General features: G+C 48.6%; 1 protein-coding gene across 5 annotated transcripts in view; it reads left to right on the top strand.

The window, feature by feature from the left end:
* The first annotated feature begins 1,147 nt into the window (after positions 1 to 1,147).
* Positions 1,148 to 7,654, top strand: part of YIPF7 (Yip1 domain family member 7) — a 42,936-nt gene continuing 36,429 nt past the window's right edge. The window contains exons 1-2 of one of the 5 annotated variants that reach the window (XM_038555979.1): positions 1,148 to 1,264; positions 2,759 to 2,990. The gene's annotated coding sequence lies outside the window, so the exon portion shown is untranslated. Of the gene's footprint in view, positions 1,265 to 1,609; positions 1,685 to 2,414; positions 2,991 to 7,654 lie in introns of those variants that run through there. The other 4 variants (XM_038555977.1, XM_038555976.1, XM_038555980.1 and 1 more) reach the window with 4 other exon arrangements.

Genomic DNA, 7,654 nt, shown 5'->3' with positions numbered 1-7,654 from the left:
GCCGTGCGGTCGCCGCCGCCCACAGCCTGAGCGCGCGCCCGTGCCACCGGCCGCGCCCCGCGGGCGTCCACATGCTGCGCGCTCCCGGGCCTCAGGGGCGGGTCTCCACGCGGCTCGCCGCCATCGCGCGCCCGTTCGCCCCGGTTAAGGTCCGGCGGGTCCCGGCGCGTCACGCGAGACGCCGCGCGGCTCCCGGCGTCGGCACGTCGCACGCGTGGTGACGTCAGCGCGCCCGCCCGCGAGGCCGCTCGGAAGGCGGGGCGGAGCGCTCGGCCCGGCCGCGGCGCGGGGAGTCGGCTTCGCCCGGGGCGGAGAGGGCAGCGCGGCTCCGAGGCCCGAGGCCGGGTCCTGCGTCCGGGAGGGCCCGAGCAGGGGTGCGCCCCGCGGAAGGCGGCCGAGCCTGCCCCCCAGCTCCGCCCGGCTCCCGGCCCCTCGGCCTCGGCGTCCGGGACGCTGGCCTCCGCCGGGATGGAGAGTGCGAGGCCCCGGGGTCGAGCCCCGCGTCGGGCCCCCTGCAGGGAGCGTGGAGCCTGCTCCTCCCTCTGCCTCGGTCTCTCCTCTCGCTCTGAATAAATAAATAAATAAATAAATAAAGTGCTGAGGCCGGCGTAGCGCGTCAGTGCCCGTCCCCCCCGACGTCCCCACGCTGTCCCCCCACGTGTCCCACGCCGGTGGCTGACAGTCCCCTCGACAGCCCCCATGACGTCCCCACGCCGGTGGCTGACAGTCCCCTCAACATCCCCATGACGTCCCCACGTCGTCCCTCTCAACATCCCATGACTTTCTCACGCTGTCCCCCTCGACGTCCCCATGACGTCCCCACGCTGTCCCCATGACGTCCCTGTCGACGTCCCCACGCCGGTGGGTGACAGTCCTCTCAACATCCCCATGACGTCCCCACGTCGTCCCTCTCGACATCCCCACGCTGTCCCCCTCGACGTCCCCATGACGTCCCCACGCTGTCCCCATGACGTCCCCACACCGTCGCTCTCGACATCCCCATGACGTCCCCACGACGTCCCCCGCGGTCCCCCGCCGTCCCCCTTGCTCTTCTCTGGACCGCGGAAAGGTGGGTGCAGACCGACGGGGCAGCAGCCGAGCAGAGCCCAGGGTCGCGCCTGGTCCCGGCCGCCGTCGGGCTGCGGTCACCGCGGTCCCGGCCCCGCCGATGCCTGCCGTCGCCTCTGCCCCGGGGCCCGCGTCACAGCGGCCTGAAGGGACAACGTCATCCACGGGCTCCAGCAGTGACGGGCAGACCGCAGCGGTCAGTGTCCTCCCCGGTTCACACACGCTCCCGCCACACACTCGGGGGTTCTTTACCGGAAATTACCTTTTATGCGTAATTTATTCTTTTTTTTAAAAAAAAGCTCTTATTTATTCATGAGAGAGGCAGAGACCCAGGCAGAGGGAGGAGCAGGCTGCATGCGGGGAGCCCAACGCAGGACTCGATCCCGGGACCCCGGGGTCATGACCTGGGCTGAAGGCAGGTGCATTTATTTTTTTTAATTAAATTAAATTTAACTTAATTTAATTTTACTTTATTTTTTATTTTATTTTTTATTTTATTTTATTTTTTATTTTATTACTTTTTATTTTTATTTCTTTTTATCTTTTATTGGAGTTCTATTTGGCAATACACAGCATAACACCAACGTGATTTAAGAGAAAGATTTGCATCATCACTGTAAGTCGAAAAAGCATCACGAGCTGTCATACGTTAAAAGTTAGTGGAATCAATAGATTTAAAAAAAAATGGGATTCAATGCTAAGATTTCACCTGTGAAAGGCTCTGAATCCGTATTGATGAAAAGCGTGGAGCAGCGGGGCCCCTGAGCAGCTGGGACAGCTGCGCATCTGCCTTGGGCGCAGGCTGGGAGGTGGCCCTGCCATCAGGGTCAGGCTCCCGTCCCCTCCTGCCTGTCCCCCCGTTCATGCTCAAACCATGGGCACTCTCCCTCTCTCTCTCTCTCTCTCTCAAAAAAACAAAACAAAAAACATAGATTAACAGGCATCAGACAAAAATTTAAAAACATTGCACCAAAGATTTTTGGCCTTGACCTCATTAGCTGCTTTGAAATAAAATGGAGAGCAGAAATTTCCCTGCAGGACTGAGTGCCCTTGATGTCATGCTTCTCTCCCCTGAAACCACCTCCTTATTTCCATCAGTCCCACGCTTCGGTCGCCCTGCAGGGTCTTACCTGGCCGACGTTGCATTCACAAACCCACGGATGAGACATGCACTCAGTAGAAAAACATACATAATTTATTTTATTTTATTTTATTTTATTTTTTAAAGATTTTATTTATTTATTCATGAGAGACAGAGAGAGGCAGAGTCACAGGCAGAGGGAGAAGCAGGCTCCATGCAGGGAGCCCGACGTGAGACTCGATCCTGGGTCTCCAGGATCACACCCTGGGCTGAAGGCAACACTAAACCGCTCAGCCACCAGGGCTGCCCCGTAATTTATTTTAAAAGAAAAATTTGCATCGTCCCTGTAAGCTGAAAAAGCATCAGCGAGCGTTCCTTCATCAGGTACTGTCCTGGATCCGGAAATGCAAAGAAAACGAGCAAATTGTCTGAAATCGCACAAAAAGGTGAATGGAAAAGGGCTGCATCTGAAACCAAAGCTGAACCCTTTGCGATGATCTTCACCAGCCCAGGTTTATTTAGTGTTCAGTCTGGGAAGGAAGGAGAGGTTGAGCCACCAGAGTTTCTTTCTTTCTTTCTTTCTTTTTTCTAATTTTTCTTTGCCACCAGAGTTTCAAGGTGCAGGTGTGCCTCCCTAAGGCCCTTGAAAGATGACAAGTTTTGCTCAAGGAGCCAAGCAGGGCCTGACCAAGCAGAGGAACCACAGGTGAGGTGACGGCTCATCATGTCCCAGGATGACCCTGCACGCTCCTGCCTGCCACGCTTGATGCTTCCTGCCACCTGCTGGCGCAGGGGTTCCTGTGGCTGTTCCCGCACAGACCTCGGAGGAGAAGGCGGCTCTGTAAGTAACTGCCCACGGTTAGTGACCCGGTGGCTGGGAGCCCAAGCAGTGCGGCTCCAGCGTCCCCACCTGTAACCCTTCCGTTCAAGTCCACTGGGCGAGGGCAAAGGGGTACAAACCTAGGACTTCACGAGTTACTTGTCCGTTAATGGTCAGTGGAGGCAAATGGGCAAGATCCGGGACAGGTACATTTCACTCGAGGCAGGGATTCCCGAAGAGCTCATGTGATTGAAAACTCCCAGAAATCGAGAATCGTGTCCCCCCCCTCCCCGGCCCCATGAATCACCGTGTAGTAGAGAAGTTACCGCCTTACACGCTGCATCAATCCACAGCAGCCCTATTTGCATGTATCATGTGTACGAATATTAGGACATCGGAAGGGCTTGCAGGTGGCTGGGGCTGCTCTAACAGAGGGCCACAGGCTGTGTGGCTTCAGCATTTATCTTCCCACAGCTGTGGAGTCTAGAGGGCCAAGACCAAGGTGTCCGCGGGGCTGGTTTCTCCCGAGGCCTCTCTCCTTGGCTAGTAGGTGATTGTCCTCTCCCTGTGCCTTTATATGATCTTCCCTCTGTGCTCGTGTCCTAGGCCCCTTTTACAAGCATGTGAGTCATTTTAGGTTTGGGGCAGCCCCAGAAACCTCACTCTAACCCAGGCACCTCTTTAGAGACCTCATCTTCAAATACAGCCGTGTTCTGAAGTGTACGGGGGTTAGGAGCACCAATATGAATTTGGAGCGGGGCGGGGGACACAACGTAGCCCATAACGAAGTGAATGATAAATAAAAATACATAAAACGATTTTAGCACCTCTAAGTTTGTTTCAAAGTTGGTCACGGAGCATTTTAACACTAGCATACTCTCAATAATGTTTAACGTTACAGTAGTGCTCACAAGCACGTGAACAAATTGATAAGCAGCACATGCGTGGATGTTAACTGAGGGTCTCCAGGACTGCTGTTAGGCAGCTAGAGTGCTGCCACCACGTGTCTCCAGTGGAAAATACAGCTTAGAATTCATTTTTTTTTTTCTTTTCTTTCTTTCTTTCTTTTTTTTTTTTTAGGATTCATTTTCTTTTTTTTCTTTTTTAAATTTAAATTTTTATTTTTATTTTTAGAATTAATTTTCTAAGTCTGTTTTTAAAATCTGCAATTTGGGACTTAGGGACACCTGGGTGGCTCAGCAGTGGAGCATCTGCCTTCGGCCCAGGGCGTGACCCCAGGATCACGAGATCGAATCCCGTGTCGGGCTCCCTGCATGCAGCCTGCTTCTCCCTCTGCCTGTGTCTCTGCCTCTCTCTGTGTGTCTCTCACGAATAAATAAATACAATCTTTTAAAAAAAATAAAATCTGGGATTATTTTCAGAGTTTCATGTATTTTCAGGTGAGGGCTGCACAGGTATTTTTGTATCACAAAGCAGAAGGTACGTGGAGAAAGAAGGAGAAAAGTGGCAGGAGTTCTATATGAAGGAAGCAGTTTCAGTCAAGTCTGTGAAGAGCCTTGAACAGGGTCTTGCTAGTTGGCGTCGTACTGTACGCAAGGAAATAACACATCTGGTTTTTGTCTTAGGGAGCTTGCTCTAACGATGGTGTGTAAAGAGGTAGAAGAGGAACACAGGAGAAGTGACGAGGCAGAAATGGGGCCAAAAGAGGAGAGGCTCCTATTTTTCTCCCCTAGATGAGACACAGTAAGGGCCTGAATGAGTTGCTGGCAGAGAAGAGGGATGAAAGAGTAATTGGTAGATATTTTGGAGCTACAATTAGGATTAATTGGATGTAAGAGGGAGGGAGGAGTCCAGGAGAACTTTCTATTTTCTAGCTTTGATATATTGGAGAATCTGATTGATGTTTACTAGAATGTGAAACTTCAATACTCCGTATCCAGCGGGGTTTTATAAATGGAGCCCAGGGGAAAAAAGCTCAGGGCTAAAATTTTGGAAACCACATATAAAAAAGACAATGACAAAAACCGTGGGAGATTTTGAGGTCAGAGAGTAGGAAATAAAACAGTTGAGAAGAGAACCCGACACACTAAGTAGGATGCCCTTTCATGGAACGACACAGTTCACAGACTGGCATGTATGATGCGTGTCTACATTTTTTTTTTTTTTTAGAAATTCCAGTAATTATCCAAGAGCGCAGTACGAAGCAAGGGATGCAAAAATGAAATAGATAACGGATGTGGTACTGAAAGGATTCGCAAAAAAGGGAAGAGCGCCATCAAGTATTACAGTGTCGTATTTGATAGGATAGAATACGGGCCAGTTGTTATAGGAGAAGAGAAAGAAGGCACCCTCCACACTCGGGGTGGAGGTATACGAAAAATCTTCATGTGGCAAGTGAATTTATACACACTTATAAGGACTTAGTACGTGCCACATACTCATCTAAGCCCTTTATGAATCTTACCTCAATTTTTGAAGCAACCGTGTAATTAGTATTATACCCCCTATGTTAAAGATGGGGAAACCGAGGCTTCGGCAGGTTAGTTTGTTTGCATTCACATACATGGCACGTGGCGAAGGGACATTCAGACACTCCTATGCTAGATTTCAAAACCATTCCACTGGACGTAAAGTCATGCCCCCTAAGTTGGGTGTAGTTTTAACCAGGCTGAGAATCGGAAGTGGTGGGTGGCATTCCAGGTCCTATGTGAGCAAAGGCATGACACATATGGGGAACTTCTAGCAGCTTCTAGCTTGCAGGAATTTCGAGTTCAGGAGGAGAGGAAGCTGGAAATCAGAAGTCAGACTTGGAAGGAAGAGCCTGGAGTTTATGTTGTAGGTAATTTCAGCCCCACTGCAACATTAGGAGGTATCAGGCAAGGGGGGGAATGTGGCAAGTCAGTGCTCGTGTAGGTCTCTCTGACAGCTGCTTGAAGGCAGGGGATAAGTTAGGTTTAGGAGATAAATGATGATAGCTTATTAGGGCAGTGGTAGTGTGGATGGAGAAGAAATACGCTTGACTGGAAAGTAAAATTGGCCTGCCTTGTAAAGGGAACTGAATGTGGAAAAGGCAACTTTTACAAAACCAAAGTAAAAAAAAAAAAAAAAAAGAAGAAGAAAAAGAAGAAAAAAAATTTCTATTTAATCCTTGAAATGTGTCAACTGGTCTGTGATTTTCATTCATCTGAAATAACATCCTTTGGTTTAAAAGATTAAGAATACAGAAGAGGCAGCATTTTGCTTTGTTTTGCCCCAGTGAGACTCTTGTGACAACCTTTCCAGGTGAAGACCAAGTCAACTACTTTCTAACTTCATGGGATATTAGTCTTTATTATGAAAGAAAAAAAAAAAAAAAAGAAAAGAAAAGAAGAAAAGAAAAGAAAAAGAAAAAGAAAAGAGAAGAGATAGAGAAAAGAAAGAAGAAGACGAAAGAAATGTATAGAAAGAAGGAAGAAGGAAGGAAGGAAGGAAGGAAGGAAGGAAGGAAGGAAGGAAGGAAGGAAGGAAAGAGAGGAGAGAAGAAAAAGAAAGAAAAAGAAAAAGAGAAAAAGAAAAAAACCTTTAAAGCAAAGCCTCTGCTTCACAAATTCCTCCACGAAACTTCTTGATTCAGGGATTTAGAAATGACTGAAATGACTTGCCTTTGGCATTCTCACTATTTTATTTTATTTATTTTATTTTATTTTATTTTATTTTATTTTATTTTTATTTTATTTTTTATAAATTTATTTTTTATTGGTATTCAATTTGCCAACATATAGCATAACACCCAGTGCTCATCCCGTCAAGTGCCCCCCTCAGTGCCCGTCACCCAGTCACCCCCACCCCCCGCCCACCTCCCCTTCCACCACCCCTAGTTCGTTTCCCAGAGTTAGGAGTCTTCATGTTCTGTCTCCCTCTCTGATATTTCCTACCCATTTTTTCTCCTTTCCCCTTCATTCCCTTTCACTATTTTTTATATTCCCCAAATGAATGAGACCATATAATGTTTGTCCTTCTCCGATTGACTTACTTCACTCAGCATCATACCCTCCAGGCATTCTCACGTTTGTTGTTTGGGTATAGAGAAGCCTGTTTGATGACCTCAGAGCTTAGAGTCTCTGACCTGCTGAAACGACAGGCTCCTCACACACCAGATTATGTCACACGTGAACGGCCCAGCCGCTGCGTTCAGCAGTCAGGTAAAGTAACTTCCAGAACCACAAGGGAATGCCCAGCACGGGCTGTGCCCCTTGAAATGTGTGTTTGAAGGCACAAATCTTCCCTAGGAAAACCATGAAAGTGGTGTCTTCTTCCAAATGCAATGTCAACGAGCGTTTGTATTTCATTTAAGAATACACAACTTAAAGGTTTTAAGCGGTTCGTTATAAAAAACTAAATTTCCAAATAAGTAATCCAATATGAATGTCAACGTGTAGTCTTTATCGTCTTAAAATATGGGGAAGCATAAGATTGGAAGTGGGGTTTTGTTTTTGTGGTTTTGTTGTTTCATTGGGTTTTTGTTTTTGTGGTTCTGTTGTCCCATTTTGTTTTTAAGTAGGCCGCACACCCAACATGCGGCTTGAACTCACAACCCTGACATAGAAGGCTGTGTGCTCCCGGGGCTGAGCCAGCAGGCACCGCAAGCCTGGAAGCATCTAAACTGAGAGCATATCTGAGCCCAACGTGTACAACAATAGCCACGGAAGGAGCAGCAGTAAGATTCTTGGTGATTGCAGTGTTTC

Source organism: Canis lupus, chromosome 13 (genome assembly GCF_011100685.1).
Source record: "Canis lupus familiaris isolate Mischka breed German Shepherd chromosome 13, alternate assembly UU_Cfam_GSD_1.0, whole genome shotgun sequence".
NCBI classification, from domain to species: domain Eukaryota; kingdom Metazoa; phylum Chordata; class Mammalia; order Carnivora; family Canidae; genus Canis; species Canis lupus.
This window is presented reverse-complemented; position numbering and strand designations above follow the sequence as displayed.